Genomic DNA, 13,134 nt, shown 5'->3' with positions numbered 1-13,134 from the left:
TCACCTAGCCAATAACACTCACCCACCCACCCACTCACCCACCCACTCACCTACCCATCTACCCACCCACGCCTCAACTCACCTACCCACTAACCCACTCACCTAGGCACAAAACCACTCACCCACCCACTCACCCACCCACCCACTCACCTACCCACCTACCCACCCACCCCTCAACTCACCTACTCATGCACGTGCTAAGCTATTGCCAGTACGCTCACCGAGGTTAAGAACCAGGCTACAGTCTACATTATAGACTGTCAGTACACTCACTCAGCTTATAACCAGGCTACAGTCTACATTATAGACTGTCAGTACACTCACTCAGCTTAATAACCAGGCTACAGTCTACATTATAGACTGTAAGTACACTCACCACACTTAATTACCAGGCTACAGTCTACATTATAGACTGTCAGTACACTCGGCTTAATAACCAGGCTACAGTCTACATTATAGACTGCCAGTACACTCACTCAGCTTAATAACCAGGCTACAGTCTACATTATAGACTGTCAGTACACTCAGCTTAATAACCAGGCTACAGTCTACATTATAGACTGTCAGTACACTCACCATACTTAATAACCATTGCTACAGTCTACATTATAGACTGTCAGTACACTCACCATACTTAATAACCAGGCTACAGTCTACATTATAGACTGTCAGTACACTCACCCAGCTTAATAACCATTACTACAGTCTACATTATAGACTGTCAGTACACTCACCATACTTAATAACCACTACTACAGTCTACATTATAGACTGTCAGTACACTCACCATACTTAATAACCATTACTACAGTCTACATTATAGACTGTCAGTACACTCACCATACTTAATAACCATTGCTACAGTCTACATTATAGACTGTCAGTACACTCAGTTTAATAACCAGGCTACAGTCTACATTATAGACTGTCAGTACACTCACCATACTTAATAACCAGGCTACAGTCTACATTATAGACTGTCAGTACACTCACCATACTTAATAACCATTACTACAGTCTACATTATAGACTGTCAGTACACTCACCATACTTAATAACCATTACTACAGTCTACATTATAGACTGTCAGTACACTCACCATACTTAATAACCAGGCTACAGTCTACATTATAGACTGTAAGTACACTCACTCAGCTTAATAACCATTACTACAGTCTACATTATAGACTGTCAGTACACTCAGCTTAGTAACCAGGCTACAGTCTACATTATAGACTGTCAGTACACTCACTCAGCTTAATAACCATTACTACAGTCTACATTATAGACTGTCAGTACACTCACCATACTTAATAACCAGGCTACAGTCCACATTATAGACTGTCAGTACACTCACCATACTTAATAACCATTACTACAATCTACATTATAGACTGTCAGTACACTCAGCTTAATAACCATTACTACAGTCTACATTATAGACTGCCAGTACACTCACTCAGCTTAATAACCAGGATCCAGGCGGTACCGGTCCAGCTCCCGACAGAGGAGTGGGCAGCCTCTCCTCCGCAGTGAGCCTTCGAACATTCCACGTGGCCACACGAAGTGGCTTTTCGTTGTTTCTGGAGGAGCCCCGAGGGTTGAGATTCAATCTCCTGGCTCCGCCAAATTTTGGTTTGGCCAGGAGACGCCTCCCACCCCCCCCCCCCCCCCATGGCACCACTCACTCTACGTGTTTACTGCAAAGACAAATATTCATTTGAGGTTGAGTCGACCTAGGGGAGGCCCAGAGACCGGTTCGGATAATCGTCACCGGCGGTGTTGGCCGTGAGCGGGAGTCGAACTCGGGTCGCCGGGTTCGTAGCGGAGCGTAGCTGCTAACCGCTGCACCACCGCTCCCTACACCGCTGCACACACAGACACACAAAGACAAAGATCCCCCATATAGCCTTAACAGACTGTTGGGGCAAGTGCTGTTAGCGAGCACCTATGAAGGCCGGAACGGTACACGAGGGGGTGGGTGGCCAGCACCACGCCCGACCGCCTTTGTCTCCCTAGTGGCAATGTTTACACACCGCACCAGGTACTCATTTGAGGCTGAGTCGACCTAGGGGAGGCCCAGGACCGGTTCAGATAATCGTCACTGGTGTCGGCCGTGAGCGGGACACAGACACACACACACACTCGTACATACACACACACGTACACGCACACACACGTACACAGACACACGTACACACTCATACACGCACACACACACGTACACACACGTACACACACTCGTACACACAAGTATACACACTCGTACACACACACACAAACACTCGTACACACACACGCACATACACACACACACGTACACACACTCGTACACCTTGAATCGGGTGCAACCACAACAAACAAAAAAATACAAAAACACGAACAAGAAAAACACGTCTTAAAGTGACTACTTTGTGTGACTTTGTGCAAACAGAAAATCCAGGAAAAAAAACATCAAAAATATTCCTGAAACAGCACCGTACACCACCAACGGCTGTGTGCAAAAAATCCCAGTGGTATGCAAGTCAAAATAACAACAACAACCACAAGACAACGAAGATTAAAGCCATCAGTCTAACTCCGTACTACAACAAACAACTACATGGCCAAAACCACAAAAAACGTTTTCGAAATCACCAAAATAAAAGCCATAAATGCAATGTAACAGTAATCATAGGGACTGTGACCGAATTTTTTTTACAATAAACTACATAAATAACATGTAACACCAAATCCTAGAGCCATAGCTGGCTGCATGAGTTACTCCACAACAACAGGAGCATCAGTCGGAGTATCACATTTTTCAATGCATCTTTAAGATCAGCACGCTAAATCAAAGTACAGATAATACTTTGCAGCGTCATCCAGAGCGAAACATTTTATTTTAGGCCAATGAATAGCAGTGGCAGCTAGGGGTGTACAACTCCTCTAGAGCAGTTTTGAGTGAAGATCTCATAGGTAGCGATTCAAGTTGAAGTTTATTGGCAATAGCATTCCAGACCCTGGGGGCATCAATAGCAAAGGCCCTTCCTCCAGTTTCTGTACGGCAATAGGGGAATGTGAAGCTGGTAAATGAGCGAAGACCTGAGGTCAAATTTGTTCTTTGAAACAGAGAGGAGATCCAGCAGCAGGTAGTCTGCGGATTTTCTTTGTAAGTACATCGTTGAATAAATAAGATCATCTGGTGCACAAGCCGTCGAACATTAAGAGATGTTAAGTTTGACCCAATGTAGAGATCACAGTGGTGAGTCCTATATGGGCAGTTCAATGTAAATCTTCAGGCCGAGTGATAGATGGAATCAAGCTTCTTCAGTACAGTACTTGGGGCTGATTTATACACGATGTCACAGGAGTCAAGTAGAGGCAGTATGGTAGCTTTGATCAATTCCAAACGGAACATTGGGGGGTAGCAGTGCTTGTGTCGATACAGAAAACCAATTTTTATTTTTGTCTTTTTACCAATATAATCAATGTGATCTTCAAAATTCAGTTTTGAATCCAGGATGACCCCAAGATACTTACAGATCTTGACTTGCTCTATTTGACAATTATTTAAGGAATGTAATTGGGAAAAAAATAACTTCCTGCTTTAGTCTCAGTGAGAAGCATAGCACCTTGGTTTTGGAGGTATTCAGGGACTAGTTTAAGAGCAACTAGCTGATGTTGTAGTTTGTTGAAATCACCCTGGAGCTTAGCAATCACGTCATCCGGAGAGCGGCCAGCAGTAATCAGTATCGTGTCATCTGCAAAGAGATTTACCCTGGAATGATCCATGTCAATGCCCAAGTCACTGACATAAAGAGAGAACAAGAGGGGGCCGAGGATGGAACCCTGTGGAACCCCTTTTGTTATCTTAACACTGGTTGACCTCCACAACAACAACCGCCATTCGCCACTAAGTGGCGGTGACGTCACCACGACGCTTGTGCCAGGCTATGTGCACCTTGAGGCCACGTGAAGTGTCGAACGCCCGCTGGCAGGAGGTCACGGGGCAGACCCAGCAGGTGCCACGGGTCGACTGACTGAGATGACTGGCTGATGCACCACCTGTGCCCCCTACTGTGCCAACCTGCTGTGATTTAGCCACCCGGCGCTCCGCTCGTTGTTGTGAGCGTCGCTCCTCCGCCCTCCGTTGTTGTTGGAGGGCGACTACCTCCAACTGTAGCGTCCTTCACGAGCCTCCTCCACAGAGGCCGATCTTGACCTCCACACACACGCGTACACACACACACGCGTACACACACACACGCGTACACACACACACGCGTACACACACACACGTACACACACACACGTGTACACACAAAGATCAAACAAAGATCCCCCGTATAGCCTTAACAGGCTGTAGGGGCAAGTGCTGTTAGCGAGCACCTATGAAGGCCGGAACGGTACACGAGGGGGTGGGTGGCCGGCACCACGCCCGACCGCCTTTGTCTCCCCAGTGGCGATGTTTACACACCGCAGCAGCTACTCATTTGAGGCTGAGTCGACCTAGGGGAGGCCCGGGACCGGTTCAGATAATCGTCACTGGTGTTGGCTGTGAGCGGGAATCGAATCTGGGTCGCCAGGTTCATGGCGCAGCGTAGCGCTAACCGATACACTATCGCTCCCCACACACACACACACACGTGTACACAAACACACACGTGTACACACACACACGTGTACACACACACACGTGTACACACACACACTCGTACACGCACAAACGTGTACACACACGTGTACACACACACAACAACCGCCATTCGCCACTAAGTGGCGGTGACGTCACCACCACGCTTGTGCCAGGCTATGTGCACCTTGAGGCCACGTGAAGTGTCGAACGCCCGCTGGCAGGAGGTCACGGGGCAGACCCAGGTGCCACGGGTCGACTGACTGAGATGACTGGCTGATGCACCAACTGTGCCCCCTACTGTGCCAACCCGCTGTGCTTTAGCCACCCGGCGCTCCGCTCGTTGTTGTGAGCGTCGCTCCCCCGCCCTCCGTTGTTGTTGGAGGGCGACTGCCTCCAACTGCCCAGTAGCGTCCTTCACGAGCCTCCTCCACAGTGGCCGATCTTGACACCGCTGGTACCAGTCATCGGCAAGTCCACTCAGCTCCACGTCCTTCTGTACCACATCACTCCATCTCTTCTCTAGCCCGTGTCACTCACCCACTCACCCATCATTCAATCTCTTCTCTAGCCCGTGCCACTCACCCATCACTCCATCTCTTCTCTAGCCCGTGCCACTCACCCACTCACCCATCACTCCATCTCTTCTCTAGCCCGTGTCACTCACTCACCCACACACTCACCCACACACACCCATCACACACACACATCGTGTAAACACATTCCCCTATATCTTTGAACACTTTTGGGGCAAATGCTGATAAGGCAGTAAACACAGTGTTCACACAGTACACACGGCGTTCACACAGTGCAAACACACACACCGTGCACACACACACAGTGTACACACACACACACGGCGTTCACACACACACAGTGGTCTAACAAACACAGTGTTCAGTGTTCTATCAAGCACACGGCGTTACACACACCACTCACACACCACACCACAACAACAACCGCCATTCGCCACTAAGTGGCGGTGACGTCACCACGACGCTTGTGCCAGGCTATGTGCACCTTCAGGCCACGTGAAGTGTCGAACGCCCGCTGGCAGGAGGTCACGGGGCAGACCCAGGTGCCACGGGTCGACTGACTGAGATGACTGGCTGATGCACCACCTGTGCCCCCTACTGTGACAACCTGCTGTGCTTTAGCCATCCGGCGCTCCGCTCGTTGTTGTGAGCGTCGCTCCTCCGCCCTCCGTTGTTGTTGGAGGGCGACTGCCTCCAACTGCCCAGTAGCGTCCTTCACGAGCCTCCTCCACAGAGGCCGATCTTGACACCGCTGGTGCCAGTCATCGGCAAGTCCACTCAGCTCCACGTCCTCCTGTACCACATCACTCCATCTCTTCTCTAGCCCGTGCCGCGCCCGTTTAGCCCCCTCGATCCAGCCAAACAAAAGCTGTTTCGGCATGCGGTGGCTGGGCATGCGGGCTACATGACCCAGCCAACGCAGCCTTGCCTGCCGGAGGAGCTCACCGATGGGAACTTGCCCAGATCTTTCAAAGATTTGTACACACATACACACTCGTTCACACACACACACGTGTACACACACACACGTATACACACAACAACAACCGCCATTCGCCACTAAGTGGCGGTGACGTCACCACAACGCTTGTGCCAAGCCATGTGCATTTTGAGGCCACGTGAAGTGTCGAACGCCCGCGGGCAGGAGGTCACGGGGAAAACCCAAGTGCCACGGGTCGACTGACTAAGATGACTGAGATGACTGGCTGATGCACCACCTGTGTCCCCTACTGTGCCAACCTGCTGTGCTTTAGCCACCCGGCGCTCCGCTCGTTGTTGTGAGCGTCGCTCCTCCGCCCTCCGTTGTTGTTGGATGGCGACTACCTCCAACTGCCCAGTAGCGTCCTTCACGAGCCTCCTCCACAGACGCCGATCTTGACCCCGCTGGTACCAGTCATCGGCAAGTCCACTCAGCTCGATCAAGCCAAACAAAAGCTGTTTCGGCATTCGGTGGCTGGGCATGTGGGCTACATGACCCAGCCAATGCAGCCTTGCCTGCCGGAGGAGCTCACCGATGGGACCTTGCCCAGATCTTTCAAGGATTTGTGAGCTCCTCACACAATCCAGCCTGGTTAAACCCAGGATAGATCGTAGGCAGGCAAGTCTAAATGTTTCTAACCGGCGAAGATGTTCCATTAGGGGGGTCCACGTTTCGCAAGCGTAGAGAAGGGAGGGAATGACCGTGGCCGAGAAGACCTGAAGCTTAGTGCGGAGCGACAGACCAGGTAGCTTCCACACAGCATTACGCAACCGATGAAAAGATATTGCCGCTCGACTGATTCGGAGTGAGACCTCTGCAGTTAAACTGGAGCCTGTCAAAAGCACACTGCCCAGGTATGGGAAACTCTCTCCACAACTACCCCATCACCGATTGGGAGTTGTGGGGGTGGAGTGTCCGATGGTACAAAATACCCAGGCAGGTGCTTAGTTTTGGTGGGGCTGATGGTAAGGCCCCATCTCTTAATGGCACGCTCTAGTCTCAGCAGCAGCGTCTCCAACTCCTTCTCTGAATAAGCAGCTATTACCAAATCATCGGCATACATAACGTGGTTGAGCAATAGGAAGCCATCCCTTAACCGCACCCGGGCATCGATCAGCCTCCCATTATATCTGTACCATATGGAGATGCCCCCGGTAGAGCTATTGAAGGCTTCATGAACTACGTGGTCAAAATAGATGTTAAATAATGTGGGAGCCAGAAGACATCCCTGTCGCACCCCAAGGTGTACAGGGAATGGCTATGACTCCCGGTCACGTAGTATTACCCGGGTCCGCTCACCATCATGAAGGTCCTTAATGATCATGAGCAGAGGGTTAGGTACTCCACAAGCACGAAGAACCCAGAGCCCAGGCCTACTGATGGTATCATAGGCCTTGACCAGGTCAATAAAGCAGAGAGGTAGGTCTTGCTGGAATTCCCTACACGTCTGCTGTAGCAGACGGACAGAAAATATGGCATATGTGCAGGACCGCCCTTTCCTGAAACCGCATTGGGGCTCCGCAAGCCTCTCCTCAGCGTGCCTGGCAAAGTGATGTTGAATAATCCTTGCCAGGACCTTTCCCGGCACACTGAGGAGTGAGATGCCCCTGTAGTTGTTACAGTCTGTGCGGTCCCCCTTCTTAAAGAGGGGGACCACCAGGGCATCCTTCCATTCCTGCGGAACCCGTCCAGTGGTCCAGACTGTTGTTATGATGTCATATAGGGCAGTCTGTGCACAAACGCCACCCTCCCTCAGCATTCCGCTTTGGAGATCATCTCTGCCCGCTGCCTTTCCCGGTCTCAGACTCTGGATCACTTTCAGTACTTCCTCAACAGATGGCACCTCTGCCAGCCACTCACAGGGGGTGACTTCTTCCAACATTTAAGGCACCGCAGCCTCAGCAGGGTCATCCCCACTTTGCCCCACGATGTTTTCCTGGCTGAGGGATTTTTCCTCCCCCAGGACCTCACAGAAAAGCTCAGCAAATCTGCAAACCTGTTCCTGGTGGTCGAAGATTGGATCGCCGTTTTTTCCCCTAATGATGGTAATAGGTGTGGCGCTGCAGGTTACTTTTTTGATGGAGTTAAATAGAGATTTGTGATCGCGGGCCACTGAGGCAGACTCCATCTCCTCAGCAACCCGCGACCACCACCCATCCTTGCAGTGCCTCACGGCTCTCCGAACCTCCGAGTAAAGGCTGCAGTAGGCATCCTCATTTTCTGACGTGGGATTCTGTAGCCTATGACAGTGGGCCTGTCGCTTTTTCTCAACCATCCTGAACATCGTCTCTGTCAGCTAGGGTCTCTGGGGAGGTCTGGACCGCGTACCCAAAGCAGCCATTGCAGCTGCATGAGTCACAGTCCTAAACCTCGCCCATTTACCCTCGACATCAGGAGGAGTGAGGGACGATGCCAACCCCAGCCGCAAGCGATGATGTAATTCTCGCTTGCAACTTTCATCAGATAACTGAGACCAGGCCACTTTAGGTTGGAATGGGGTCCTGGGTATACACCCACCACCGGAGTGGAAGAATGGCAGGCGCATCTTACAGATGACAAGTCGATGGTCAGAGGGCAGATCAGCTCCACGGTAGGTCCTGGTGTCAAGGACATGGGCTCGCATTCGTTGGTCCGTCACTATGTAGTCCAGCAGATGTTCTTGCTTGGACCCGGCATGCATCCATGATGTTGTTTGGATGCGCCGATGCTGGAACAGCGTGTTGGTAATTACAAGCCCATGGGCTGCACAAAAATCTAGCACCCTCCTACCGTTGTTATTGAGCTGATCTGGCCCATGCCCTCCAATCACTCCAGACCAGGTGCCAGCATCATGACCAACTCGGGCATTGAAGTCACCCAACAAGATGACTCTATCCCGAGGGGCCACTTTAGCCAGCACCTGTGACAGGTCATAGAAGGCATCTGACTCATCGGCTTTGCCTGCATCCCTCCATGGATGTTCGTCTTCGGTGGGGGCATAAGTAACCACGACCACCACTCCTCGCCTCCGGTTGATGGGAAGGCGAGCCAAAAGTAGCCTGGGGCTTACAGCTTCCCACACCTCACTGCCACGTTCCCATGCCCCTTTCATTCTTTTGTTCAAAAGAAGAGCCACACCCTGTTGTTTGGCAGTCTGCTGCCCCGAGTAGAGGACTGTCCACCCCTTATGGTGGCAGGAGCCAGAACCGGTCCAACGGACCTCCTGAATGGCAGCCTCTCCTCCGCAGTGAGCATTCGAACATTCAACGTGGCCACACGAAGTGGCTTTTCGTTGTTTCTGGAGGAGCCCCGAGGGTAGAGATTCAATCTCCTGGCTCCGCCAAATGGGGTTTGGCCAGGAGACGTCATAGACGCCTGTCCCCCCGGGGCCTCTGGCACAAGCTTATTAGTTACATTTTTAATTCATTCGTGGTTTAGTGGAAATTTATTGAAGATGGAGGGGTTACCAGCCCATCGCACCCGTCCAGAGCCCCCGTTTAGCCACTGTGGTGGTCACAGACGCCATGAGGGGAGGAGCCAATCGGAATTGGCTCCTCCCCCCACAGCATTGTCCACGACAGAGTTGTGCGTCCGGCACCGCGAGGAGGTAGGGGGTTGTTTTGCCGGACAAACACGTGTACACACACACACACGTGTACACACACACACACACGTGTACACACACACGTGCACACACACACGTGTACACACACACACGTGTACACACACGTGTACACACACACACGTACACACACACACGTGCACACACACACATGTACACACACACGTGTACACACACACGTGTACACACACACACACGTGTACACACACACGTGCACACACACACACGTGTACACACACGTGTACACACACGTGCACACACACACACGTGTACACACACACGTGTACACACACACACGTGTACACACACACGTGTACACACACACACGTGCACACACACACAGATGAGTCTACACGGAAGGAGAGTTGCCAACTCTCTGCGTTTATTGCAACGAGTCACAGCCCAGACTCAGCAACTCAACTACCCAGCAACTCAACTACCCAGCAACTCAACTACTCAGCAACTCAACTACCCAGCAACTCAACTACCCAGTAACTCAACTACCCAGCAACTCAACTACCCAGCAACTCAACTACCCAGCAACTCAACTATCCAGCAACTCAACTACTCAGCAACTCAACTACCCAGCAACTCAACTACCCAGCAACTCAGCTACTCAGCAACTCAGCTACCCAGCAACTCAACTACTCAGCAACTCAGCTACCCAGCAACTCAGCTACCCAGCAACTCAACTACCCAGCAACTCAACTACCCAGCAACTCAACTACCCAGTAACTCAACTACCCAGCAACTCAGCTACCCAGCAACTCAACTACCCAGCGACTCAACTACCCAGCAACTAAACTATCCAGCAACTCAGCTACCCAGTAACTCAATTACCCAGCAACTCAGCTACCCAGCAACTCAACTACCCAGCAACTCAGCTACCCAGCAACTCAGCTACCCAGCAACTCAACTACCCAGCAACTCAACTACCCAGCAACTCAGCTACCCAGCAACTCAACTACCCAGCAACTCAGCTACCCAGCAACTCAACTACCCAGCGACTCAACTACCCAGCAACTAAACTATCCAGCAACTCAGCTACCCAGTAACTCAATTACCCAGCAACTCAGCTACCCAGCAACTCAACTACCCAGCAACTCAGCTACCCAGCAACTCAGCTACCCAGCAACTCAACTACCCAGCAACTCAACTACCCAGCAACTCAGCTACCCAGCAACTCAACTACCCAGTAACTCAACTACCCAGCAACTCAGCTACCCAGCAACTCAACTACCCAGCAACTCAGCTACCCAGCAACTCAGCTACCCAGCAACTCAACAACTCAGCTACGCAGCCAGCCAGTAACTTATTTACGCACAAACTGAACAACCTGGCAACTTAGAAACTCAGCAACACAACTACTCGGCAACTCGGCAACTTGGCAACTCGGCATGCAATTGGTTTTGGCTGTCTCGAGTCTTCAGCCTTACATGGCCTCTTCACTCTGTGGAGGAGGTGGAGGGGGAGGGAAAACACATTGTGAATCTATGGGTGGCAGTGTTGAGTCTATGGGTGAGAGTGTTAAGTCTAAGGGTGGCAGTGTTGAGTCTATGGGTGGCAGTGTTGAGTCTATGAGTCTCAGTGTTGAGTCTATGGGTCGTAGTGTTGAGTCTATGGGTGGCAGTATTGAGTCTATGGGTGGCAGTGTTGAGTCTATGGGTGGCAGTGTTGAGTCTATGGGTGGCAGTGTTGAGTCTACGGGTGGCAGTGTTGAGTCTATGTGTGGCAGTGTTGAGTCTATGGGTGGCAGTGTTGAGTCTATGGGTGGCAGTGTTGAGTCTATGGGTGGCAGTGTTGAGTCTATGGGTGGTAGTGTTGAGTCTATGGGTGGCAGTGTTGAGTCTATGGGTGGCAGTGCTGAGTCTATGGGTGGCAGTGTTGAGTCTATGGGTGGTAGTGTTGAGTCTATGGGTGGGAGTGTTGAGTCTATGGGTGGCAGTCTTGAGTCTATGGGTGGCAGTGCTGAGCCTATGGGTGGCAGTGCTGAGTCTATGGGTGGCAGTGTTGAGTCTATGGGTGGCAGTGTTGAGTCTATGTGTGGCAGTGCTGAGTCTATGGGTGGCAGTGTTGAGTCTATGGGTGGCAGTATTGAGTCTACGGGTGGCAGTGTTGAGTCTATGGGTGGCAGTGTTGAGTATGGGTGGCAATGTTGAGTCTATGGGTGGCAGTGTTGAGTCTATGGGTGGCAGTATTGAGTATATGGGTGGCAGTGTTGAGTCTATGGGTGGCAGTGTTGAGTCTATGGGTGGCAGTGTTGAGTCTACGGGTGGCAGTGTTGAGTCTATGTGTGGCAGTGTTGAGTCTATGGGTGGCAGTGTTGAGTCTATGGGTGGCAGTGTTGAGTCTATGGGTGGCAGTGTTGAGTCTATGGGTGGTAGTGTTGAGTCTATGGGTGGCAGTGTTGAGTCTATGGGTGGCAGTGCTGAGTCTATGGGTGGCAGTGTTGAGTCTATGGGTGGTAGTGTTGAGTCTATGGGTGGGAGTGTTGAGTCTATGGGTGGCAGTGTTGAGTCTATGGGTGGCAGTGCTGAGCCTATGGGTGGCAGTGCTGAGTCTATGGGTGGCAGTGTTGAGTCTATGGGTGGCAGTGTTGAGTCTATGTGTGGCAGTGCTGAGTCTATGGGTTGCAGTGTTGAGTCTATGGGTGGCAGTGTTGAGTCTATGGGTGGCAGTGTTGAGTCTATGGGTGGCAGCGTTGAGTCTATGGGTGGCAGCGTTGAGTCTATGGGTGGCAGCGCTGAGTCTATGGGTGGCAGTGTTGAGTCTATGGGTGGCAGTGTTGAGTCTATGGGTGGCAGTGTTGAGTCTATGGGTGGCAGTGTTGAGTCTATGGGTGGCAGTGTTGAGTCTATGGGTGGCAGTGTTGAGTCTATGGGTGGCAGTGTTGAGTCTATGGGTGGCAGTGTTGAGTCTATGTGTGGCAGTGCTGAGTCTATGGGTGGCAGTGTTGAGTCTATGGGTGGCAGTGTTGAGTCTATGGGTGGCAGTGTTGAGTCTATGAGTCTCAGTGTTGAGTCTATGGGTCGTAGTGTTGAGTCTATGGGTGGCAGTATTGAGTCTATGGGTGGCAGTGTTGAGTCTATGGGTGGCAGTGTTGAGTCTATGGGTGGCAGTGTTGAGTCTATGGGTGGCAATGTTGTGTCTATGGGTGGCAGTGTTGAGTCTATGGGTGGCAGTGTTGAGTCTATGGGTGGCAGTGTTGAGTCTATGGGTGGCAGTGTTGAGTCTATGGGTGGCAGTGTTGAGTCTATGGGTGGCAGTGTTGAGTCTATGGGTGGCAGTGTTGAGTCTATGGGTGGCAGTGTTGAGTCTATGGGTGGCAATGTTGAGTCTATGGGTGGCAATGTTGAGTCTATGGGTGGCAGTGTTGAGTCTATTGGTGGCAGTGTTGAGTCTA

General features: G+C 51.2%; 1 protein-coding gene across 8 annotated transcripts in view; it reads right to left on the bottom strand.

Annotated features, from left to right (window-relative positions):
- Positions 1–10,091: 10,091 nt before the first annotated feature.
- Positions 10,092–13,134, bottom strand: part of LOC116958713 (myosin-binding protein C, cardiac-type-like) — a 141,048-nt gene continuing 138,005 nt past the window's right edge. For all 8 annotated transcript variants that reach the window (XM_032981443.2, XM_032981440.2, XM_076058857.1 and 5 more), the window contains one exon: positions 10,092–11,181. The gene's annotated coding sequence lies outside the window, so the exon portion shown is untranslated. The remainder of the gene's footprint in view (positions 11,182–13,134) is intronic.

Source organism: Petromyzon marinus, assembly GCF_048934315.1.
Source record: "Petromyzon marinus isolate PM22_M1 ecotype Great Lakes invasive population chromosome 80 unlocalized genomic scaffold, UKy_Petmar_22M1.pri1.0 chr80_unloc.1, whole genome shotgun sequence".
NCBI classification, from domain to species: domain Eukaryota; kingdom Metazoa; phylum Chordata; class Hyperoartia; order Petromyzontiformes; family Petromyzontidae; genus Petromyzon; species Petromyzon marinus.
This window is presented reverse-complemented; position numbering and strand designations above follow the sequence as displayed.